Source organism: Panthera onca, chromosome D4, assembly GCF_046562875.1.
Source record: "Panthera onca isolate mPanOnc1 chromosome D4, mPanOnc1 haplotype 2, whole genome shotgun sequence".
NCBI classification, from domain to species: Eukaryota; Metazoa; Chordata; class Mammalia; order Carnivora; family Felidae; genus Panthera; species Panthera onca.
Window position 1 is genome coordinate 42,340,912 of NC_138351.1, and position 27,870 is coordinate 42,368,781.

Genomic DNA, 27,870 nt, shown 5'->3' on the forward strand with positions numbered 1-27,870 from the left:
TTACCACTGCCAAGCACTTGGGGTTTTTTTTAGCTGATATAGAGATTTTTGGGTCTTCCTTTTAAGACATTAGAACATCAGGACCTCAAACTCTGAGGGAGAAGATGACAGAAACAGCCAAAAGAGCACTAAATAAGGACTGCAAGGTGAAAGGTGCTTCACATGATAGCAGTGATGACTACCCATCCCTGGATGGGAATAGAACCTGTTCTATTAGCCAGGACCAGATTCAATGTGTGCAATGTTGGAAAGCACATTAGAAACATGATTCTGAATATGGGATTTCCTTGGCTTCCTCAAAGACTAAAGACAGAAGATAGGTGTCACAAAACAAATACTATTCCCTGGGCTGAATGCAAAGTAATAAGGACAGAACCTATCATGGCCACAAGTTTAATAATATAATTTTGCTAAGGTAGACTAAGGGGTGGCTAATGAGGTTCCATCAAGTAAGTTATGTGAATTGTGTCATCTGCAAACCACAAAATATCACACTAGTTAAGGGAAACATTTGACAAGCAGCTTCTAGTCTCTTGACCAATTCCACATCAGGCAGTCTCACAAATGACATAACACAACTTACTTAACTGATCTCTATTGCAATTCATTAGGAATAGCTTTCCAACAGAATTATGCCCTCCAAAGGTGACCAAGTACAAGAGGGCAGTTAACGCACATGAGGTACTCAGCCTACGTTAAAATGTAGTTTAAGTCAATCGCTTTGGGTTAAAACCATTGATGTCTTTATACTGAAAAGATATGGCTACTTAGTTCCCTTAGACTCTGTGACAAAAAATTCAAAGGCATACCTTTCATATAAGTGCATGTATATACATATAAATTCACCCCACGCTTTGCACACTACTGGAATGTTAAAGGATGAGCTCTACAAGTAACAATCCGTTTGCACTTCCAGTGAAAGAGAGAATGAGCCCAACAGACAACTTCCAAAATGTTTTAATACTGACAGCATTAAATGAGCTCATGGTCCTCTGCACACAGCCATCAAGTCTTAGACCTAAAAAGCAGCATGTGCTATGCCCCTGAACCAGCCAGTGTTTTGAGAGGCTAGTGGCCTGCAGCTGAAAATTCTTCAGGTACCATTAGTTTCGAACAAGACTTTTCTAGAGTCCCTGGGAAGAAGAGAGGCCTGAAAGAGTTCTTTCTCAAACTCTCATAAATCACATGAGAGAACTGAGTCCATTGGTGACTCTTTTTTTTCCCCCCATAAGCCTAATGATTTTCTTATGAAAAGTATCACCGACTCAAGAAGAAAACTAGGAGCACTGGCACAAATTAGAGAAAGACAGAGAGAGAGAGAGGAAGGAAGGAACACAATCTGCCTGCCCCTAGGGTTTCTTCTCCTTTAGGGATTTTCAATAGGAAATCAATGGCGGCATGTTTGAAAAGCTACTTCTGTATGCCTCTATTTCTTACTTTTAAGCTTAAAATCTTTATGATTTTATGTTCAGGTGGCAAAATCTATAAGAGAAAGATATTTCTAATGTTTAAATGATAAATTAGCCAAAATTTTCTTTTCAGATAATGCACTTCCATAAACTTCAGTTATTTGAGAGGCCAATGGCACAGAATCATAAGTGATATGCCCACAAGCCTTGGTTCAGACTAACCTAAAATGCCGAGACCATGCACCCAGCTGTATGCTTCTAGGATTCCCCAAAGAATAGAACTGAATGTCAATATTGACTTCTATGCAGACACAAAGACCTTATAAATTCATTCTGCAATATTCATCCAAATACTCCCTCAAGAAACATTCAATTCCAGCCCACAGTTTTCGAAATAGAGAAACTGAGGACCAAAGTAGTTCATTCAATCTGATTAGTTTAGACCTGCAGTCCACACACAACCCCAGATGTATAGGGGAGGAAGGTAAAGAGCAGAGGTGAAAGCAAAAGCGGAGATGAATGCAAAGCTGGTTTCAAAAGAACCTTGCCCTGAATAGAGAATATTAAATGCATATTGCCATTCGTAAGACACAGGAACTCTTTAAAATTCAAAACAATATTGACTGTCCACAGATATATTCTAAAATGGAATTTTACTTGTCAACCATTTTTAATAAGGAACTGAGGGCATAGATGGGCCCATTCCATTTAAATTATTTTTTAAAATTGGAGATGTATGGTGTCTGAGTATAGGCATGATGGAGCCAGAGGAGTTACGCCATCACTGATGTGTTTATGTCTCAGTGGTAAAATATTCTGGTTTTGCCTATTCTGTAAAGACTAATTAAAGTCTTTTCAGTTCTTCATTCTTCCCTTGTACACTCAAAGTACTTTACGTCTGCAGTATAAATAATGGAGTCTGCCAAACTGCCTAGCTGTTTTCATAGTGAAAATTACATTTGAAAAAAATTTTTTTTAATTTTTTTACAATAGGCTAATTACTCACCTTTTATAAGTAATGCCATCTCAGACCAAAGCCTGACTTCTAAAAATGTAAACTACAGTTTCAACTGGGTATTTGGTAAGGGTAGGATTATGTAGCACAATATAATCAACTACATTCAGAAAAGTGAACTATCCTCTAGAACCTTCCAGTTCAAAATACACTGCAGCCTCCAAGTAGCAAAAATTCATTCACAAAACTGTGCCTTTAGTAGTACTGGGTATGGTCTCTCTTCTAAGCTGTTAAGAAAATTTGAAGTCCACAAAGTGGTATTTGTGTAAGTCCTCTAAATGTTGGCATCCATTGTATTTAAAAACAATATACTTAAAAAAAATTTTAATGTTTGTTTATTTTTGAGAGAGAGAGAGAGACATAGAGTGTGAATGGGCAGGGCAGAGAGACAGAGGGAGACACATAATCTTAAGCAGACTCCAGGCTGAGCTGTCAGCACAGAGCCCGATGCAGGACTGGAACCCACAAACTGAGATCATGACCTGAGCTGAAGTCGGATGCTTAATCGACTGAGCCACCCAGACACCCCTAATAATTCATTTATTTTTTGTTTTTAATAATTCATTTACTTTAATAATTCATTTATTTTGTTTTCCTTTCTATTCAGATAACTCTTTGGAAATACCCATCTTTCTATGCCTCTGTTTCTTCACCAGAAAGAGGAAAATAATAATTGTTTACCCTCAGATACCACCCACTCATCCTACTCTACAGGGGTATTATAAAGGTTATTTAGATATGAAAGTCAAAGTGTTGTAGGCTGTGCGAAACACAAGGCTGGAATACAGAATCACAGAATCAATAGTCATCTTAAGCTATACTTTCAAAAGAGAACTTCATGACATTGTAACCATGTCTATCTGTTTCTCTTCCAAGTTGTTAGGTAGATGTTAGATCATGTTTCCAAAATGATAATTTGCTGACCCAATTTTGCTTACGACTTCAATCAATGAAAGAAGAAAAACAAATAACCCAAAAAAGCCAATTGTCTTACATTTCCAGTTATAAGCAAAATCAGACGTACATACATTTCACTTTTTATTACTCTGACCAATTCTAAATGCAACTTGACTTTACTGTTGTTTCAAATGATTCATATTGCAAAGGTTTTGTCACTGAACTGAGGAAAACATTACAGGGTTTGGGTTTCTTATCCTCCACCAGTCACTTGTCCTAGAAGCTAAACAGAACTCCCAGCTCTCTGGCTGATCATGGCTGGGAGCTCATTAGGCTGTTCCTCACGTTAAATTACTGAAAAGGGTGATGTATTTATAATACAGCTTGCGATGCTATAAAATGGCTCATCAATCTGTTTTATTCATGGAAAGTCCACATAAGGCCACTAGTCTGTTACTGGCAATAAACCTTGGGTGCGTCTTCAAAAGACCTGCATATTAGATAGTGATTTATGTCTCTGTCCAAGAAATCAAACATGATACTAACAAGGCAAGGGATAACTCAACTGACACTTTCAAAAGCAATATAATTTCAGTAGTAAATCAAGTGGATATAACATATACAGGGAAAAGAGAAAGACAGATGATTAGCATGTATATATTAAAAGAAAAGTAGAATGTTAAAAAAAATAGTGTTCAGATCTTAAACAATTCTTCGTATGTTCTCTGCATTATTTTTCTTACATGGTATTTCTTAGATAGCTTAGTCACTCGTCATCTTCCATTTTATGACTAGACTACTCATTTGTCAAGACACTGATATATCCTAAATAATTTGCTGTTGTATTTCAGTACCCAAAAGCAGAGTTGCTCAGTTGTTCTTAACCTTAAAATGTAAGGCTGTTTTGGATGAGAAAGACCCAGAAAAAAGAATGGAGAACTATTTAGAATCAACATGAGATATTAAAATATTTAGTTAGGTCTCATACTGTTTTCAGAGAAAGGCATATTAGAAAATTTTTCCCTGGAGTCTGGAGTTAGGAGTCCGGAGATCCCAATGCCTCAAAAAAGATCTCACTTTAAGATCAAGAAATAAATTCACTATAAAACAAATAATTTTTTTTAAATCACTGAGTATTCTTTTAAGCTGCCAAATAGTCATTTAAACAAATAGTATGAATATCAATAATATGACATAGAAAATAAAAGGGTTTCTAATACAAGTGAGTAATGAGTTTAAGATGCCTTACACATACTTGCTATTTTTATCTTCAATGGTCAACTTTAAAAAAACTCATTTTAATAAAATTTAAGGTGAGTTATACAGATTTTGTATCTTATCACACACTGAACCTGTTTGCATTACTTTATCTGGAAAAGAGAAACCTTATTTTTAAAAGAGATTTTTTTTTTTTTAAATATCCCGAAGTGCACATGACATCACCACTTTTCTTTTCCATCAGTGTGCCTCATATTCTTGTTTGGCAAAACTGGAAAGCTACTTGAATTTTCCTTGTGGGATGCTCAATCTTATGGACAGGGATCGTGCATGCAACAACATTCCTAGAAGTGAAAGGCATCCTCCCCGTTACTGTTAGTCAAAATAAAACACTCAGCTTTGGGAAGAAGTCACTGGAAACACCTTCCATGTCACTGGAGGCAAGCCTTCCTGGAGCACGGGAGTTACTGGCCCAGCCCAGCAAACGATCAGCTGTGGTTGCTGAAAGGCCCTTTGTGATCCCTTCTTCTTAAGGGTTCACAGGTTCAAGTTTTAAACTCTTTATTTCAAATGTTGATGGCTATACATCTGTGTTTATATTCAGCTAAAACAAATATGAACTCTAAATTACAAACAAGTTTTTGCAGCTAAAAGTTACATGATTTTCAAAATAAATCAAATGTTTTAAATGCTGCAAAAGTAAGGACAACTCTAAAGCTTAAGCCTAGAAAGAAAATTGTGGGTTCATACAGTAATTGGATCTACGTAGTTTTACTATTAAACAACTTTGAAAATAATCACAGGTCAATTAAGAGTGAGAGGTGATTTCTTTTTCTCATATCTCACCTGTCTCCAAAGCTTTTAGAACAGAGAAAGAGCAGAAAACTCACCCCAACCCCCCCAAAACTCAAAACATATTTAAGTGCCCACACACAGAGATTTCTCCTTTGATATGTACAAACAGAAAATAAACTATCTCCTCTTGCGTCCTCAAACACAAAACGCACACACATACATATCGCCGGCCAGACATCCTTCAGGTTATTTCACAGTTAAATAAAATGGGGTTCTTTTGAGCATTTTGACACAAATACACCACACACACACACACACTCGCACACTCCAAGAATCCTGCCTCCAATTTTTCTGTCACAAGGAGCACTCTGGGGGGCCCAGGCGGGAGGGGAGGGGAGCTGTTTGGGAAACAGAAGGAGCTGTTTCAGCAGGCATGGGTTTCTCTCTGTGCCTGTGAAGTGGACATTGGCATATCTAGCCTAGGCTTTTCCTGTGGGGTTCATCTGGTCGGCAGGGTGGGGAATAGTTGTCTGAGCCATACCAAGGTCAGCCAGCTAGGGCTGACAGTCTCTGTCTCTGTACAAAGAAAAGAATCAATACTTTTGGACTACGGCTGTGCCCTCAGTGTAAAACAACAAACATGCAGCGTCTGACATGTTTCTAGGTGATTTGTGGCAGAACCTCTTGTCTGATCTGTATCCAGGAGCTGCTGTGTTACTGCTGCTCTTTGCTTTTCACCTCCCCCACCCCCTTCCCAGGCCCCCTCCTGCATGCCCCAGCTCTGTGATGTCTAATACTTTAGTCAGGTACAGAGGCGGGGGTTCTACCCTACAGCTACTTGTCACTCAATAAATCACACCTACAAGCGCAGTCTGCACAGAGTGATCCAGGCTTTAACAAAGGATCAGAGGGACAAAGTGCAGGCAAGATACTGTAATTATAACAAAACTAAAATATTCAGAGAGAGGGACAAACGCACAGGCTCTGAGGCAGGGATAACATGTCACTAGAAATGGTAGCTTTTGTCCTCTCTTTTTTGGTTTCACTCTTTTAATATATCCCTCTACTCCTTCCTCTGCCACCCCAAACCCATCATTTATTTTGTTTTTCTTGTTCCTTGCTCTAATCAGAATTAGAGGCATAACAGGAACATTGTTAAAGCATTCATTAAAATAAATAATTGTCATCTCAGATTTTAAAATATATGTTAAGTTGAACTAAATGCGAGAGGCACCTTCAATACGTACAGTATATTCCAATCGTATCCTTGTCTAAAATATTTGCGCAGAGGCCCCAAATCCTCCTGAAACTGCCCAAAATATAAAAACTGTACCAAGAGACAGCTATTAATTATGGATTGAAGTTGATTATTTGAAGAGCCATTAAACAATTTCACTTATACAAAAACATGCTTGTTTTGTCCGACTGCAGTTTGTGTAGAAATAACTCTTCAATAAAATGTTCACATGTATTATACATTCTTCAATTTGCTTAGGAATAATTTTATACTACTTCTGTTCTTTCTCACACATCCCCCACCTCCCAAATTTATTTTCCAGAGTCTGAACCATTAGCCAAGTCAGATCAGAAGGTTTTGGACAGTTTCTTCTGTTCTAAGTATTTTAAATGCAGCCATGTGAGTTATCCTGGCAATTTCAGTCACGTCAGACACCTCTTAATGCAGGAAAAGTGATGTTCCATCATGGAGGTCTTGCACAAGCTTCTACTGTAACTGTTGCTGATGAAAATAAAAGTGAGTTAGAATAGCTCTACACTTCCTTCCTAGTCAATCAATGCCTGACAGCACCAGTTCCTTCAGCCATGTACTTCAGCGATGATGGATCAATAACTGTGGTTTAACAACAGGGAGCCACCAATCATTATACGAATGATTAAAAGGGGTCTCACTCACACACACCTCTGCAGACAGAGTAGGCCATGAGATCAGAATACTTGCCACATTATGCTTCATACTACAGAAATTCAGGTAAAGAAGGGAAGAATGGGGGAGGGAAAATCATTAAAACACAGCATAAAGGAAATATAAAATGTTTATCACAGGACCAATAAAAGCAAAAAAAAAAAAAGGCAGGGGAAGGATTGCTTATTGTAAATTCTACAAAGCATCAACATTATTAAGATTCCTTGGAATATCACATAAATGTCCCCTTTACCCACCACACATCCACACGACCCCTCTGCCTGGAGGGTCAGTCTCACCTCACTATCTTGGAAATCCTTGATGTCGTGACTTGTTTTTATCTCACTATATTAAAATTATTCCTTGAGTATCTACCTGGAAAGCTTCAAGAACCCTAGAACTGTTTCATCCAGGAATAAACATATTCCCTGGCATAAAACAGGTGATTGACATGATTGACAAATTAATGAAATGAATGAATCAGCCTTTAAAAAAAAACTGATCTCTTGTTAAAAGAACTCTGGCAAAAGATATTGTACAACTTCTTCATGTACCCATAGAATAATACCTAGAATCCACTTATCACAAAGCAAAACACCATAAATTATCAAATTAAACTATCTACATATATCTCTTGCAGAATGGCAAAATTCTCAACATTGCTGACTGTCCTTTCTCATTTTTCTGAGAACAGTAATGAGGGGTCCATCCTGGCATATACTCACACAGAAAATGCTGACTAAGGGCCACTCGGTCTTAACACTGCTCACGATGCAGAGGTGCACTGGTTCTGACCTCTAACAGGACAGAAGATAAACATGTAAGGACATAAACACAAGACGTTATTGTAAGTGCTTCAGAAAACATACATAAAAGGGTAGTGTTCTTAACCAAGGGAGGTTTTGCTGCTCAGGAAACACTTGGCAATGTCTACAGACATTTTGGGTTATATCACTGGGGTTGGGGACAGAGGAGAATGTATTATCTAATGGGTAGAGGTCAAAGATGCTGCTAAATATTGTACAATGTACAACATGGCACCCCATAGCAAATAATCAGTCAAACAGAAATGTCAACAGATCCAAGGTTGAGAAATCCTGGTGTGGGGTGTTCAGGGAGCACAGAGGAAGACAGTACCTAAGTGCCTGAAGAACAAAGAACACAGTGGAGGAATGGAGAACTCAACTCATCCCTAACAATAGCAGACAGGTGAATAGAGGGAAGGACAGGATTCGGGACTCGGGAAGTAGGGAAGCAACGAGGGTCAGATCTGCAAGTTAGAATACTCTAGTCACAGTAGGAAGGACAGCCCAGAGAAATTTAAACATTAAGATGGAAATGAAGAAATAATGTGCGTCTTTATAAGATCAGAGGCACTGGGACTGCAGAGAAAAGAGGAGGTAAACAGAAGAGTTAGTTGCCTTTTGGATTTGGGGAGGGAACTAGGGAAAGGGAAGAATCTAGGAGGACTTTCCCATTTCCCACCTGGGTAGGATTTAGACAGGTGGTGATGCCATTTAACCTACAGCAGAGGCTGGCTGAAGAGATCCTGAAAAATTTAGGCTCTGACTGGCTGAGTAGAGCATCCACAGTAGCTTAAGTTACAAACATGGAGCCCTACAGAGAAGTCTTGGATGAAGAAAGAGTTGGGTAGTTATCAGCAGGTCAGTAAAAATATAAAAAGGGAATGAGGGCCACTGCCTAAAGTGTGTAGAAGAAAACCAGGAAAAAAATTGTATTTAAAAGAACACAAAATGATGAACTAGGAAACAAGGAATTAGAAAAGTAAGGACAGAACTGTAAGAATGGAGAGCCAGAAAACCCAAAAGACTTCAAGGAGGAGCAAAAGTGATAAGAAGCAAATACCACAATGAAATAAAAAACAACAAAAAGCTCCTACAAGGGGTATGAGATGAAAGGTCAAGTCCAGAGCTGCTGTTGTGGGTAAGAAGCTAGGCTGTAGGAGACGAAGATAGGAAACAGGCTGAGTTCTGAATGGAAGGTCAGAAAACAGCCTGCCAGATAGGAAGAGAGGTGTGACCTGGCTATCTATAGTCTGATGGGAATGAGCCTGCACGACAGAGAGGCTGCTCTTACATAGGTAATAGGAAAGAACTGGAAATAAGCTAAAGGACAATCATTTAATCTACATGATGGAATAACGTACAGTCCCTAATGATGATAGAAGGATGTTCATGATATTATATACACAGAAATACATAAACATAGATCAATGTATTTATTATATGTCATACTGTAAACATAATCACCAAAAGCTTCATTTGAAGTGCTACACTGGATATGTGGGTATGTATATCGTAGGGTGGCTGGGGTTATAGATGATCATGGTTTTGCTTCTTCTGATCTCTTAGTCTCTAAAATTAACATGCTTGATACACATGAAAATTTATTTTAAAAATAATTAAAATTAACTCAATACATAGGAAAAATAGAGTCTCAATAATAGACCATCTAGAACACCTGGGTGGCTCAGTCAGTTGAGCATCCAACTTCAGCTCAGCCCATGATCTCATGGTTCAAGAGTTAGAGCCCCACGTCGGGCTCTATGCTGATAGCTGAGAGCCCGGAGACTGTTCAGAGTCTGTGTCTCCCTCTCTCTATGCCCCTCCCCTACTTGCGCTCTGTCTGTCTCTCTCTCAAAAATAATTAAACATTAAAAAATAGTAATAGACCATGATCCCTGGGACAAGAGAGGCATGGCATCCAAATCACCCCCAGGTGAAAGGAGGCACTAATTTGAGAGGAAGGTGAGCATCTCTGTATTAAAATGCCAACCGTCTGGCAAATTAGAAATTCTCCAATTTAGAAGTATCTACCAAATGAGTGGAAATGTGCACTGTTAAACTATCTATAATTAACAAAAATTTTGAGTGCCATTCTTTTTGCAATAATTTCAAAGCATGGAAAGAAAAACAAACTAGTATAAAAGCGTGGTAGGGAGAATAAAAAAGAGGAAAGAAAACAAAACTTTTGAGTAGCTGATACATGTTAGTTAATTTTCCTAAATGCCACTGTGAAACAAGGCCACCTCAGTTTACACTGCCTCAAACTAAAACACACATTAATGTAGCCAAATGCTTGGCTAAATGCTTGTTTTTACCGTGAATAGCTTTCATATTGTTCTGCATATCACCTTCTGGATTCCTTAACCTTTTTTTTCCTTCAAATGGCCAAAGCCACAATTAGAGGGAACAGTTCCAATGTCAAATTCTTAGCAATTCCCTTATCCTTCCAAATTCTGGGAAAGATCATAGGTCTTGCAAGTATGTGCCCAACCCTTTTCCTCCCCAGCATCAATAAACAACTTGGTCTGTCTCTTAGGGAAAGGCTGCATTTTGCCACACAGATGATTCACTAAGTAGGCCAGAACGGACAATCCAACTATCAAATATCCAGTACCAGTGTTTTCTTTACCCACATGTGGTGAGTACTCTTTTTTTGCCCCTTTTTTCAACTCTTTACACCCTTGTAGGATGTTACCAACAGCAGAAATACATATGACTCACTGACCTGGCAGAAGATAAGATGACAGTTTACATTATCTTAAAATTATCAACTAGGTTCAGAAAAATAGGTATGGCCAACACATAAGTTTTTCTACAATGGTCTGCCTTTTGGAATGTGATTAAACTTAAGCATGGGTTCTGTTGAGAGCCAGGGCCTAGAATGGTGCCTGCATCATAGAAGGTACTCAGCAAATACTGGGTGAATGGATACATGAATGGGTAACTGGACGGGTAGATGGGTAACTGGCAGATAGATAGAAAAGGGGACACAGGTAAGCATGCATCTGCATACACACACATAATGCAGAGGGCCCTGGGCAGTATTACAGTCAGATGCCATTGTGTTTCCATGTAGAAAGGCTATCCTTTTCATCATGGTCTTCTGAATATTCAGGATCCTTTAAGATGAAGTTTACTGACAATGGCATAGCTTCTCAAGATCACCAAGTCTGTTCTTACATCAGGGCCTTATGACTTCTTTCCCTCTGCTAAAATGTTCTTCCTCTAGATCTGTGCAGGACTCACTCTCTAATTTTACTCAGGCCTCTGCAAAAATGTCATCTCTTCAAAGCTGCCTTTACTGATCACTCCATGGCAGGTCCTTAAAATAGTAGGACCCTCCCTACCATAACTCCTCATCCCCTTGCTCTGTTTTTCTTCATAGCCCTTAACATACACCGTATCTATTCTGCTTATTAGTATTAGTTGTCTTCTCCACTGAAATATAATCTCTAGGAGGAAAGGACTTTGTCACATTCACCACAGTATAATCGACAACCAAATCAGTGTCTTAAACAGAAGTATATGCTCAATTAATATGTTAAATGAATACAGCCAAATTATCCCCTGTAGATCACTTTATAAATCTGTTGTCATCTTTTCTCCCAGGAAGTTTCACCCACATCTGGGACCCCTTGCTTAGCTGTTCCCCAAAAATAGTATATACTTAGCAGTCTGCTCATAATGTTACCCATGCCTTTGATGACTTTCACCTTCTGGAAACTCCACAGCTTCTAAAACCATCAAGGACCAGCTCAAAATAGCACCTCCTTTTCTAACCTTATTCCAGAGGAAGACATTATTATTTCCTTTTCTGTACTCCTCCTGATTCTTAATACATAGGAAGACTGTACTACACAGCACTTTGTATTAGTTTGTTGTTTATGTGCATACTTCCCACAACTTAGCAGAACAAGAGCTGCTTAAGGTACTCATTAAAATAGGCTGTAATCTGCCCACACAAATAAAGCCAATTTTCTTTGGACAAAAAAAAAAAAAAAAGGGAAGGTGGAGAGAAAAAAAGTTAAAAAAAAATCTGAGTGCCCACAGGAGGTGCCAAAGTGATGCATGATTTCATTTAATCCTGAATACAATAAAATGCAAATACCAGTGATCCCACTTTAAAGATAAACTGAGGCTTAAAACAAGTAATCTTCCCAGGGCCACATGCTAAAACTGAGATTACAACCTAGGACTTCCCTTTTCCATTCCTAGAGAGAAGGAAAAAGATGATGAGTCCTGTGTCACAGGAGCATGAGCGAATGGATAATATGCTCAATGTTAAACTGAGAAACCCTGGGTTTTAGTCCTACTAAAGTTAGTCCTTGCTAGCTTTGTGAGCTTACTTGGGTAAAGCACATAACCTCTCTAAACTAGTTTCCTCATTTATAAAACAGTGGGTACCACCTACTCTGCCTAAATCTCAAATAGTTTATTTGGAGACCAACTTCAGTAGTGCATGGGAAAGTGATTAGTAAATTATATAGCTCTATGTTAGCTCCCCAGAGGTGAAAATCAAGTGTGGGTCCACATTACAGAAGACTCTAGAGCCCTGTGCCTCATCATTTCAGAAGCCATTAACAGTTCAATGTGATCATTTCCTCCCCACCCAGGACATCCCTAAGTCACAACTGCCATACAGAACTACTACCTTGGAGACTCCTACTAAGGCAGCTGTAAACTTCTACTCACCTGATTTTCTTACCTATCTTTAAAGACTAGATATATATAAGTGATTGGTTGTAACGGAAATCCCTGAATTCAAAAAAAATAATAATAAAATTAACTTCTCAAAATGTTTCACATGTCTATATAAATTCACAAAAGAATAAAAATTATCTTGTAAATGACTACTACAGAATTAAATATTAATAGAGGATTTTTTTAAAAACCAAAATATTTAATGAATAAAACTAATCTGAATTTATTTAACTCAACTCCTTAGCTTCAAAGACAAGGAACAGAGCTGGGCCTAAGTTCTGGGTGTGTAGAAAACCACACTAACAATCATCTTCAAACCACCAGTTATTTGAAACAGCTGCAAATATGTTTCCTTAGAAAAACAGACTGGGATTTAGGGGCTTACAAGGTGATAGCAATTTAGTTAACCATTCAAAAGGAAATTTCTATTCAACCCATTAAACTCCTAACATTTCTCCTTTGGGGGAGAGGGGGAAACAGTGACATATTAGTTCAGGAGTTTATTTTGTGTACTTGAAATAGATATTCTGGTCCTCTAAATGGTAGCTGTTACGATGCTACATATTTAAAACATTTTAGAACATATGGCTCAAAAAAGTAAACACAACAAATCTACAAAGCATAGAACAGGACAAAATCCCAGTCTGTTACTCACTAATCAGACCACATCTCCAATATTTTCTTTAAATGCTAGACGAGAAACACTGATCACAATGGAGAACAGCCAGAGAAAACTGGCCAGATTTTAACGCATCACAAGAAATGAAAATTAACCAACTTTAAAACAGAAAAAGCAATGAACATTTGATGGCAAAATAGGGGGAACTTTCCACTAGCTTCTCCTCTAGAAATACCATTCTTAAATAAGGCTACCGAATCAATGGTTTTTATTCAATCATTTAAAAAATACTTGTAAGTCTTTATTACTCCCAGTCAGTACCCTAAACAGGAAGGATATAAAGGGGAAATCTTCCAGTCTGTCCTCAAGGAGGTCATAGACTATTCTGGTTACATCCTGTCTCATCATTTAAGTGGTTTCATTCTAAAATGTGGTGATTCCACTGACAACATCTTAATAACTTCCACCACCACCACCACCCCGACAATTCCAGTGATTTGCAGGCAACCCACTATATTTTGAATGAACATATACACAGGTTCAGTCTCATTTACCAAATGGGTTATTTACTCTAGCTATGTGACTCTGAACCACACTATAACAAGAAGGGGCTGAACCAGACAATATCTGATATCAGATAATCCTGATATTTTTATTCAAGTTCTTAGAACATTTGCTCTAAAATTGTGTCTTTCTGTAACTACACTCAGGTTCTACCTCTCTACTCTGACATCATACAGGGAAAAAAATCACATATCATACAGGGGCAAAAAAAAAAAAAAAATCACACAAAAAAATCGCAAATCCCTGCTGAGATATCTAATACACTGAATAAAATTTTAAATTAAAGTGTGAGGTGTGAATATTACTTACTTAGTGAGAAGAAAATATGAAAGGGGACTCATGAAAGCAGATTTTCCAAAAATCTTTGCCTTAATAAGCAATTTCCTGTTTGAGTAAATGTACTATTAAACATATAGGAACTTGTCTAGAGACTAGTTATAAAGTTCTGCAATATTAAGTGTATGGTCCAAAACAAGGGAGGAGGTAATCCCCATGCAAGGAAAGATCTAACTGAAGTAGGTAGCCATTCTTATTAGAGATCTGCCATACAAATTGAACCCTCTAATAGTCCTCAATTCCCTCTATCCCACTTCTCTGATAAGGCCTTCATCCTGGTTTCTCGATGAAAAGGGAAATACTATAACAAGAAAAGGACCAACTCTAGACTTATGAAGGCAGTGCTCATTTCATTTCAAACACTGGACTCAACAGGCAGTGCTCCATGTCACCGAGCTCCTATACCTCCACGGCCCCAAGGATGCCTACCGTCCCAATCCAGTCCTCGCCTGCTACTTGCTGGTATTGTTGCACATTAGCATACTATTTCTACTCCACTGGCTGCCTTTTGCCAGAATGCCCACAATTCTTACCAGCTCTGTTAACCATAACTTCACAGGGCCAAAACTTTGGTGTCTAATAACATCCCACTCTAACTACATTAAATGGTGATCTTGAGTCAGGCAGTGACACCAAGTTTCTGCCTAGGGCCTCTTCCCTTTAGCCTGGGACTGATTCGGGGCACCACAGAGACCTGGACTTTGTAGTAAACAACAGCACATTCAGAAATTCTATTTGGGAAACATTTCTGGAAATTGCCTTATCCTAGTCTGGTCTGGTGTTGGGCATGGTATCTAAGTGCTCACATCAATGAGATTCACAAAAATGACAGAAAAGTAATAGCAGGGGTAGTAACAGCATTTAGAAAAATAGGGGGGCAAGTAAGAGGAAGCTGGCTGTTTCTTTGGCTGAATATACTACTGTTTTGCTCTAGGGGTAAACTCTCAGCTTTAAACCTGGCCTCAATCAGCCCCATTAACATTAACTGTGTTATTATGATAAAGAATCAGCAACACAGAATGAACAATCAACCCAAAGTAGGTAGCTGGGGACTGGGTGTGACACCACCTGTTGGGTCTGGTCAAATCATCTGCCTTTTCTTCATCTATAAATTAAACAGCATGGCCCCATGCCTACTTGTTTAAGTGGCGGTGAAAATAATGAAAAATGCTCTACAAATATAAGGTGATATTGCCATCACGTAGTATTTTTTCCTAGTTCTTTCATCCTTCCATTCATTCAATATATATACACTTGAGCACCTACTCAGCACCTGATAGACATATACTAGACACTGTATTGTGTGGTGGAGACATCAACATGAATGAGACATGGCCACAAATCAAGGGGTAAGTGGGGTAAGTTTAACTAAGAAAGCAATTATAACACAGTGTAGTAGGAACAGGAATAGAGGGATACACAGAAAGCTCTATGAGCAAGAAACACAGACCAGGTGGACAAGGTGTTGAGAGAACTCTTACAGAAGAAACATCTGAGCTAAGTCTTGAGCAAAATGTACACGGCTGTGTCATCCTGCAACTGGCTAATACACAAGCCTGTGCAAATCTTACACCTAATAATTATAATTCAGTGACTTTTTCTGTAAACATGTCAACATGAAATGTGTGCACTGGCATGTTTCACTTATACCCATGAAATATTATGTCTAATGTTGCAGATACCTAGCTTGTTCTGAATCCAAGGAATTCTTTATAAATCAGGGCGGTGCCTTAGAAATCTTAGAAACTATCCCATACTAGATAGACCTGTAACTTCTTTTACGTTGAGCAATCCTTACCATCTTATTTTAGTGGTTGAAACTATCCTGTGTTACCAAACAAAAAAGTGTGTTTAATATTTGACTAGCATCAAGAATTTATATCTAAGACTAATTTGGAGATATGAAAATTGTCAAATAATGCCAAATGATTTTCTAAAAAGAACAAAATTTACTAATTCTTAAACCAAGCTATCAAACATCATAAAACTGGGCAAATCAAATGAAGATCATTCACGATATGATCATACTTGTATTCCTAAGCACAGTGGCCAAAGATCCTCTACTTTGCTAATTTTATGACCTCTAAACTTTTTAAAAGTTGAAGGTGGACATGTCCAAGTTTTCTTTCCTTTATAATTAAACATTTGATAACAAAAATAACCAGCTTAAAAAAAATCTGTAAACATATACTTCATACCTGTTTAACTCTTCTTAGGAAATCATCACTAATTAAAAAGACACAAACTACCACAATTAGTTTTTTAGTCATTTTTATAATAAAGACTTCCAGGATTAGAAATGATAAAGAAACTAACATTTTACTTGAAAATGTATCAGTTTATTAGTTCTTTTCTTTGTAATAATTCAATGATTATCTGTATTTATAAAACAGCAGTAATTTCAGTAATTCCTTCATTAATAACTCCTTTCAGTTATTTCTTGCATAAAATCTGAATTTTTCTTTCAATAAATAGGAAGTCATGTGACTTTTAGTATATTTTTTCCCCCATAAAATACATTTCTCTATGAAGTTCTACCTTCTTACATACTTTCCTCTAGAGCTATGTTTTGCCAGAGGGCTTTTCTCTCTCTCTGTTTTTGGTCTCATCTTCAATTCTCTGTTTTCTTCACTCTGGTAATTTTGACATTCCCTTGATCTCTGTCATCTCCATTGCAAATATTCTCCCCTATACCTATACAGATGTTTTGTTTTTCTCAATAGCATGAATACTTCAATAAAATAGACAAGCATATTAAAGATATTTAATATGCTTCATTAGAAGAAACAAACAACAGCTTAAAAACACAGGCACAAAAAGGTTACTGACCAATACTCTCAATTATCTGAATACTACAGAGCAACTGACAACACAGTAAACAACATCTGAGCTATCTTGGCAGTTAAGTAAAAACATCTTTCAAGAAACCATAGGTCAGCTTTCAATGCTAAGACTTGTTGGGTGATTCTGTATCTAAACCCTTCAACACACATGCAGCTGATGTGATATGTTTTCTCAGTTCAGACGCCATATCTAAACAGCAAGTTTATCTGTTTTGCTACCGTATAAAATGTAATCTACACTAATCTATTCAAAGCAACATTCACACGTATCTTTTTAAATTTTTTTAATGTTTATTTATTTCTGAGACAGAGAGAGACAGAGCATGAGTGGGGGAGGACACAGAGAGAGAGACACAGAATCAGAAGCAGGCTCCAGGCTCCAAGCTGTCAGCACAGAGCCCAACGCGGGGCTCGAACTCACAAACCCTGAGATCATGACCTAAGCCGAAGTCGGTCGCTCAACTGACTGAGCCACCCAGGCGCCCCTACATTCACACATATTTTAGAAGTGATATATCCTTTAAAAAAATTCTGATGTTTTGAGTAAGTGCTATATATTTCATTTTAATGTAATTAGTATTATTCAACATGGACACTTTACTCACTTTTTTGTTTTTCCTTTGGATAATTTTTTTCTGCTTGAGTTTATAGGGTTTTAAAATTCACATACAAATTCAAGTATTTATGAACTAGTATGAGGGCAGTATTTTACTCTGAAAAATGTTTAAGCCAACAATAAACATTGTAGGTTTCCTATTTGCATTAAAGTGGTGAATAGTAGTATCAGAGAGAAATATATTTCACACACACACACACACACACACACACACACACACACAATGTTATGAAATTACTGTCACTGGTTGTTTACCTAAGAATGGTAATGAGATGTGATGACCTACCTTCTTTAGCCAAGTCCTCTTTGTAATAATAACATTAATTCATTCAACAGTTAACCAACATTTGGAGCACTATGTTTATTCAAGGATTTTTCCCTTTGCAAGTCTAACCAGCCCATACAAGAATAGAATCCATAATCAGGTTATTGCTGATTCCATGCTCTACTCGACTGAGATAGGCAGTGCAAACAACTGAAGTATTGTTACTGCACAAGATAATCAACAACGTAGTTAATTGAAAATTAATAGTAAGGCTCCCTACTTAGTGCCAAATATAGTCATTTGAAGTAGTCACCTCCAACAGCCCAAGAAAGTCAATTCTCAATTATCGAAAAGAAAGGATCATCTGAGCAAATAGGACTTTCGACTTCCTATTGACTTAATTAAATCGAATGAGAGATTTACTCTTTTGATAACATTTCACTTTCTCTAGCATGTATCATTTAGACATAATCAAACAAGAAATCTTTTAAAACCAAAACATTTACCAGATTCTTAATACGAAAGTAAAGAAAGGTGTACTTCAAGTTTATACAGAGAGGAAGCCAGAGTATTTTTTAGAACTTACTGTGTGCCAGACACCAGAGTACACAAAGATGGACACAACTTGGTTCTTACCCTCGAGGAGAGTGTTTTTCGGCTGTTTGCTGATTCTCCACTCTCTTTGTCAGAGAAAAACACCACCTATTCAAGAACTTGACTGTAACTTTATCCCATGTGAATTCTTTCTTGGTTTGCCTGGCCTGTGTGACTTCATGGCTTAAAGATCAGTATTTATCACATTCGTTCACTCATCAAGCAATTATCAGTACTATCCTGTAAGTGCCAGGAATAATAGTTGAGACTCTATCAGTGAAAAGACAAAATCTATCCCTTGGGAAAATCACAGTACAACTCTAACAAGTTAACTTACCTAAATCCACTGCATAAAGCAGAGATCCCTTGGAAACACCAGTTTAGGCATCTTTACATCACTATTCTAGCATACTGGAAGAGCTAAATGTGTTAATTCGGTACCAGATGAAAAATCTTTGGTTTGGAAATCAAAAGACCATGTTTTGATCACAATAGGTCACTGTGACACTCTGGGCCTCACAGTGTGTCAAACAATGAGGTCGCTGTCTGACCCATGTAATCTCAGGGTCTACTGGTATATGACTGAATATTTGGATTTCAAGTGAGAGAGGTAAACATATTTAACAACCTCAGGATATGCTTTAAACAATTTTAAACCCATCTAAGCTATGATTAGTTCAGTGACTAGGCCTATGCTGAAATCACATCTTGAAACATTATTGTAACCATTATTGTGGAATTTACTTTCTGATTTTGATATATTGAGTTCTTTTCTTGTCTTCCCTTACCCCTAGATGTATAATTTGGGTCTGCTGTATTCTTTCAAACGAAGAATTGGCAGGGTGGTTGCTGTTACTTAGGATAAGTGTATAATCTCTTTGACTTTCTCTTGTTGGGCAAACTGCCCAGTGAGTATCAATTTTTTTTAGAGCTACAAATATGGTTTTAATAGATTCACAGATTCCAAATTATTAGAATTCAGAGCACGTCTCTCCCAGGGTGAGCAGATAATTCACAACAATCCATGTAGATGCAAAGGAGATGACAATGGATCAATCTGTATGTGAATAAGTTGAAATAGTGGTTTACTGCTCCTCCTATCTCTACAACCCACTCCCACCCCACCCCCCAACACTGAAGAAAAATGCCTCATTCTGTGGGAGTTCAAATTAGTTATTATACCCACTTTAGGGACTGAGGAAGACTTACTGTAAATCAGCCACTCAGAAACCACATTTGACATATTTTGGTTAGAATGTAACTATAAGTTGCATAATATGGTACCTATTGATTAAAGCTTGGGATTATAATGGAAAGCAATTGCCATACGTTGAAAGTGACCAACCACAAGATAGAAAATTGTTCCTGAAGAGCCCACAAAAGGAATAATTTTCCTTATAACCTAAAACTCCTTATCCTCTAGACGGCATATTCTATCACTCCTTAAGATTGTATTTTGCCCTAAAGGTGCTAAGATATCTTAACCTCAAATCACCTAACTGTTCAACTCTCTGAGACCAAGAGAAAGTTCTAGCAGAGTAAACTGAATTCTTTATTGAAACAGTAATGGCCATTTTGAACTGGAGCAAAAGAGCAAATCAGAAAAATGTCTCACTGGATAACAATTCCCAATTGGCTGAGGATGTTATAATAGTTATAAATTCATATTAGAGTCTGCCTTTCTGGGTTTTTTTCTGTCCTTTTTACTTCTATAAAATATAATAATTTATTGAGGGAGTTACTGTGTGTCAGATACAGTGCAATCGTGTCCCTTCTATCTACCTGTACAAATAGAGAACTCGTTTTTCTCTGCCACCCATAAAGTATCACTCCTATAAGCAGTATATATTTCTTTAAAAACAGAAATACCCAGGTAGGAAAGAAATCCTATACCACAGAGAAAGAATTAAGATCAGTTCATCTACTTCTAAGAAGCAATGGAACTGGATGGAGAGCATTATGCTAAGTGAAATCAGTCAGGCAGAGAAAGACAGATATCATATGTTTTCACTCATATGTGGATCCTGAGAAACTTAACAGAAGTCCATGGGGGAGGGGAAGGGGGAAAAAAAGTTACAGAGAGGAAAGGAGTCAAACCATAAGAGACTCTTAAATACTGAGAACAAACTGTGGGTGATGGGCATTGAGGAGGGCACCTGTTGGGATGAGCACTGGGTGTTGCAAGGAAACCAATTTGACAATAAATTATATTTAATATAAAAAAAAGCAAAAGGTTCTGGAGACTTGAACTGCAGATTGAATGGATGGTAGGAAACTTTGATGTTTCATACCCTCTGCATGAGTCATGATAGTAGTTAACCTTATAATTTTGGGACCATGACTCCAGTAAAAATACATAACTACAATAAAAAGAGCACATATAATAATTGTGTAACTCAATTGCTTTTGTTAAAAGTTGGTCTCTGAAACAGATTCTTCTGTCATATAACTGGCGAAGACATGCGTAATGTTTTAATCCTGCTGGGGACTATTTTTTAGTTTTTCCTTACAGTCTACCCTAAATCTTCACTCATGTATCAGATGTCTCGGTTAAATAGAAGCATGAACTAGACCTACTGGGGTTCCTCGGTCCATTTGGAAAAACACAGTGAGGATTTGGGCCTTCATTTTTGAAGATGTGAAAGAGCCAAATCACCCTGTGACAGAATTCTGCTAAATAACTCTGTGTTTTTTAGAAGAATATTAACAGTAGCTGAGCAGTTAACAACTTTCCCCTATTCCAAAATCAAGGATATGGAATATAATTGAGATAATGCCTCTAAATGTTTTGTGCTTCCTGTGGATAAAGCAGTGGATCTGTGTCCATGAAAGGGAAATGCATTACACATTCCAGTTCACTCTGATCTGACCAATATTCCAAGTGGTATGCTAAAATTACTAAGGAAAATGCCAACAATCCTTTCAAATACCAAAGTTAAGGTAAAGACACAACTGAACCCATGTGAGAAGAGCACTACAACAAATGAGGCAGCAAATACTGCGGAGTACTCTTACGCTTTTAGATCCATATAAAAAAACAACCTGTCTGTCCCTACAGTGGGCTCCATCTCTGCACCACCAAAAACCCTTCCTGTCTCACTTCTTATTCCAGCCACATCAACTCACTTCCCCCATTTATAGCTAAGTGTCGTCTGACTCTGAGTTTGCCTCACATGCATCATGCTTCCTGACAAATTGGAAGTGTAGGGACTTAATGCTCAAAGGACCACAATGATCCACCAAGAATGAGAGTCAATGGGTAAACATTTTCCCCTTTTATTCTGTGGGGAGACATATTCATGAGGTGCCTCCAAAGGCCCCAGTGGGAATGAGCACCCATTAGTAGTACTGATCACTTTAATAATTCATCATTGTGGTTTCCTCTGATCCTTCATTCTTACTCTGGACTCTACCCAAAGTACCGTCATGTAAGTCATCATCTTGTGATCTGTTCGCAAGGGGACCTAGTTAAGTCAGCTCTCCAAAAGATCCTAAAACGTATAAATAAAATAGTATCTGAATGGACCAAAACACAAGAAGATATCAGATAGTGACATACACAATTCACAGTAAAAAAGAATAGATAAATGATAAAAGGAGAGAAACTAGAAAAGCACCCAGAAGACCCAGAAGGCTGGATCTTCCCATCCAGAAACAGTAGCAGCCCATGGAGGAACCATACTCAGAAAAATTCTGAAGGGCACAACTTGTAGCCCTTCTACTTTTATTACTAGGGCTTCTATTTGACAGAGAGCGAGACTATACCCTAGAGCTGCTCATATGCTGTGGTCATATGCATCACTCCCAGTTAGATATAGGACACACAGCCTCATATTGTCTTTTCAAATCTTTGAAACCTACTTCCTAACAGATCTGAGAAGCAGGCTCTCATAAGTGAGCAGAGAAGGGCAGTCAGCCCACTGTTAGTCACCTCTTCAACCCAGAAAGCTTCCTGTCCCACCATATGCTTGGCTCCAGTCAGCAGATCCCCGGATTTCAATACTGGTTTGACAAGTATTGTCCTGCACAGCTTCCCAGGAAACAGACCCAAACTCCATCAAATATATCTGCATAGTACAACAGTGATTGAAAATCCAAGTTGCATAATCCAGAACAGAGCCAAGTGTAACACTGAAAAAGTATCCTTACATGTATTGTGAGGTTGTCTTACGCCACAGTTTCTCTCATTAAGCACATTCTGAACAAATCATTCATAGATGATTGTTCTGAAATCTTTTAGTGGTTACTGATTCACAAAACCACAGAAATAATACATATTCTGCTAACAGTCAGGGATGTTGCTATGGCATCACAGATAATCACTTTTGAAACAGAGGTATCTTTGGCACTCTTCTGAAGATGAAACAAAAATCTTTAAAATATTATATCCAAATATCTGATTTGTCAATTTGGAAATGTTTAATACCAACACAAACCAGTAAAGAAGGGAAAAAATCCTGATTGTTCAGGGCAAAATGAAATCACAATTAAGATTTTATAGGGGCGCCTGGGTGGCTCAGTCGGTTAAGCGGTTAAGCATCCAACTTCAGCTCAGGTCATGATCTCGTGGTTCGTAGGTTCAAGCCCTGCGTTGGGCTCTGCAGACAGCTCAGAGCCTGGAGCCTGCTTTGGATTGTGTCCCTCTCTCTCTGCCCCTCCCCCACTCATACTCTGTCTCTCTTTCAAAAATAAACATTAAAAAATAAAAAAGAAAGCTGTCATTATACACATTCATAACTGCTCTGTGTATTAACCCTAAAAGGACACTGTTCTAAATCCATTCTCTAGATGAGCTTAGGTAGCAACAACAAATATCAGTCATCAGGTTCCATTCATAAAAGTAAATCAAAGTAAATCACCTGTGACATTTTTTTCTCTGCAAGTCCTTAGTTAAATTATTAGACACCACTCCAAATTCTGTTAAAGACTAAAAGAATGCCATGAAGTAGTTAAGCAACCTGAGAGCAAAATCAGTAAAATACACACCTTTGATTTAATTTCCCCAAAACAAAGTTTTCATTTTGGGACATAAAGAAACCAACCTCTGGGGGATGGGGATGAGGAAAGCAAGCAGAGTAAAAAGGGCAAAAAATACCAAGCAAAAGTCCTGAATCAAGTTCCAACTAATGACACTAACAATTTTTTTTTTTTGCACTAGGATTCTGTTTATTTTTTTTCAAGTGTTTCTGTTTTCTGCTCCCTAGCTGACAGGAATGCTTTCCCTTGCACATGAAAGATAGCGAATGGTCCTTGCATGTGTTGACATGGACTTCTATGACTAGGAGTTATGAGCAAAATTCCTTTGCACATCAAAGAAAAAAAAAACTTTGTTTATTCAAGAAATTCCTAATGGCTTCATTTATAAGTAAAATTTTCTCTTTATTTGAGACCCAGTGGCACAGTGGCATATAGCTACAAGATAGCAAGCAACTCTCATAATGAACTCTGCACAGTTTTGAGAAAATAGTATCTGAAGGCAGTTTTTCCTTCTAGGGTCAGCAGATGAGTGGTTCAAAAAGAATAAACTATCCTAGGGACAGCACATAACTGGAGGGGGAGGGGAGGAACATTCTTGCTAATTAAAATTTCCAGTTCTTATGGCCCTCTATATACACAAATCCCAGTCAAGAAAGGCCTGCAGGATCAGGCCTGTACCAAGAAAAAGTATACCATCATCACATTAATTGTATTATTACTTCATAATGCTAACCAGCCAGGTTTATATAGAAGAGATTAAATAACAAGATAATCTTATAAACAATGCTCATTTCATCAGTATACCAAATAAGTTTGATTTATATCAGCAACTGTTCTTCTAATTAATTTATGCATCCACATGCTTTAATTTACACAGACAGACACCTACACTGGGCTAGGGATGGCTATTTTTTTAACATTTTGAACTTTAAGACAGGTTTACCTTTAGACTTCCCAATGTTCACACTTCAAAAATGAAGTGACTGCTAAAATACCCTGCATTAAAACTGAAGCATGCAGAAAGAAAACATTTTATCAAACTAAATACCTATCTCCCCCTGCCAACACTTGTATGTTTAATTTTAGTTTTGTATAGCTTTACTTAAACTTACAACCAGATCTGTTTATTCCAAAATTGAACTTAAATCTTTTTACCAATATTTCCCTCAAAGCCTTTTGGATATATAACCTCATCTTGTTACAGCATCAACCCTAAGCTCCAACATTTGTTTTCATGCAGTTTCTAGCAATTTGAAGAGGGGAAAAAAAGGCTGCTAGTTTTTTAAAAAATCATTTCTGTTAACATCAGGGGCTTGGATAAAATTTTTAAAGTACCCTCCAGGCTGCTGGTTTACAATCACAAGTACCACTAGTCAACAGTTTGAAATGAGAAAATTCTAGAAAGGAAGGAAAATTTAACCAGAAAGCTAAAAGCATGCCTGAATCCAGACCCGCTTAAATAAGCTATCAGTAACATCATGGTAATGCCAGCGCTCTTTGGAAACCCTTAAAAATAACAATATAAAGGACTGTCTTGGTGTCAGGATTATTCCACTATAGTCATTTTACAATGTCCATGGATAGTTTCAGTGTGGGAGTAAGGATGTCTATTTACCTATTTAATCAGGCAAGTAAAAAGGTTTTTACATGTCTGTGATATAAAACTTTTATTTATGTATTTGATCAATGTTTATTTGTAGGACATTAATACAGTAACAGATGTCAGCTACATTCTCTGTTTTTGATTATAAACTCCTAGAGGGCAGAGACACTGTCTATTCAGCTCACTTTCTATAGGATGCAAACACAGTACCATATTCAAAAAGGCACTTAAAAATGGTTTTCATCATAACAATGATTTCAAGGGTACTTGCCCTGCATCTATGCTCCATGAAGCTCCAGTGGCAGGTACTGAACATTAAAAAATAACACTTATATTCTTGGGTAATTCCATTCTTCAGAGGTCTGTAATGGCACTTCTCTTTTGAAACAGAGAAATTTAGATGGAACTATTTCCACCTCTTAATGTTCAAGAGTTAGCTTTTGTCAAACACCTATATACTAGAACTCACACTAGAAAATAAAAGCAAAAAAGCCAGAGCCAAACATTCCATTTCTTAGCATCAGGTTAGCATATTTCCTGCATCAGGCAGAAGGATCTGCTGTTTTCATGAGGGAACTTGCTAACACCATTACTGTGGTACCTAAAAATGTAGCCTCCTTGCATTCTTAATACTCAGATTATAAAGAACAAGGGACACAATAGATGAAATAATATTCCATGATAAGAAAACAAAACTTAGAGCACTGCTGTATAATGCTTATAAACTCTGAAGGACTAAAAACCAGTAAAAAATATCTTAAAGGCTCTGACATCAGAAATGGAGAATGTTTTGCCAACTATGTCATTTAGGCTAAATCTTAAAATTTCTGGACCTGGGTTTCCAAATACATAAAATGAAGACATTAGATTACATAAATTCAGCTAATTTCCAGGTTTAAGTTATGAAACCATATTTTAAAAAATACTGAGTCCTAGAGAATCTCACACACATGTTTTCAAAATGAGGCGCCTGGGTGGCTCAGTCAGTTAAGTGTCTAAGTCTTGGTTTTGGCTCAGGTCATGATCTCAGGGTTTGTGAGTTCAAGCCCCACGTGAGGCTCCGTGCTGACAGCGTGGAGGCTGCTTGGGGTGTCTCTTTCTCTTTCTCTCTCTCTGCTCCTCCTGCATACGTGTTCTCTCTCTCCCTCTCGCTCCCTCAAAATAAACAAACATTAAAAAAAATAAAGCATCTCACATATAAATTGAGATTCCATTATCTATCCTAACAGAAGTTTTTCTTTCTTTTGCAGGTAGAACTAGGTGAACTATGTGTTTTCAGTATAAATCTTCATTTATGTAATGTTACTTATTATGACTAACTCAAAATATTCAAACAGAATATCACTAGCTATTCTTATAAACATAAGAAATATGGATTACTATGTAATGACATATACATTGTAGGTATATACAAAACCCACATACATGCACACATTCCCACATAAACGTACAATTCTCTCTATTCAAGCCAAGAATTAAAATACTTCCTGTTTTTCTATCTTTTCTTCCTCCTATGAAGCATCTATGAAGCTATTATGACTCAGGAACTTACATAAAGTAAAATAAGCATCTTAATCAACATTTCTTATATTCATACTGACAGTTCCCAACAGGAACTTATGTTAAGTGGGTTATCTGAAATCTAGATAATATGACCAACATTTAATCTATAATGTACCTGATCTATAGAACTCAAGATACAGAATCCACAAATTTAATGCCACTTAAAAGCAGAGAGTAATAGTAACAACAGCAGCAGAAAAATTTTTAAAAAGGTCCTGAATATATGTAGGACATCCAATCCATACTCCACCAAAACTGAAAAGGGGAGGAGGGAACTTAAGTGTGTGAAACTGCTTTTTATCTATTAAGTATTTACTAAGATTCTTGCAAAAGAAAACTTCAAACAACTACTGAGTACACTATAATTTTCTTATTTGTTTTGAGAAACAAATAAATGCACTACAGAATGCAGAGATTTCTTCCAAGTAAAGAAAAGCATAGGTATTTTGTTCAAAATTCCCTATGTTACTATGTTGGATTCCTTATTCTTAGGAAAAAAAATTCTAAAACTATTTAAAAGTGAATATTATTTTTTTAATATTTATTTATTTGAGGGAGAGCGCAAGCAGTGTAGGGAAAGAGAGAGGGGGATGGAGAATCCAAGGTGGGCTTGTGCTGACAAGCTTGACAGCAGCAAGCCAATGTGGGGCTCGAACTCACGAACTGCGAGATCATAACCTAAGCTGAAGTCAGACGCTCAATTGCCTGAGCCACCCAGGCGCCCCAAAAGTGAATATTATTTAAATGGCTGAGGTATTTGAAATTTTCAGGCAAAATTTTTTTCCTAATTTCTATCTGCATAACCGACATTGGTAAAATACATTTATATAATGACAATAATGCATTTACTACTTGCTATTTGCTAGACACAATGCCTATGCATACACACAACCCTTCAACCCTTCCAACAATGCAAAAAAAAACAGATCTGAAGAACTCAAATCTTCATGTTCTATTTCATCAATTAAACTGAAATCCCAAGATCAAAATACACAAAAGCAATATCCTAACTACTGGTTGTTTTATTAGATGTCAGGAAACTCAGGGTACTTTCATTTCCATGTCTTCCTCCTTATGTCAGGGGAAGAAGGAAAATGGTAACTGGGAGCCACATATTTCTAGCTTTCA

General features: G+C 37.4%; 1 protein-coding gene across 13 annotated transcripts in view; it reads right to left on the reverse strand.

Moving 5' to 3' along the window:
• Positions 1-27,870, reverse strand: part of BNC2 (basonuclin zinc finger protein 2) — a 433,693-nt gene that overhangs the window by 218,247 nt on the left and 187,576 nt on the right. The window contains exon 1 of one of the 13 annotated variants that reach the window (XM_060609712.3): positions 18,937-19,026. The exons of the other annotated variants lie outside the window; for them this stretch is intronic. The gene's annotated coding sequence lies outside the window, so the exon portion shown is untranslated. Of the gene's footprint in view, positions 1-18,936; positions 19,027-27,870 lie in introns of those variants that run through there. 13 annotated transcript variants of the gene reach the window in all.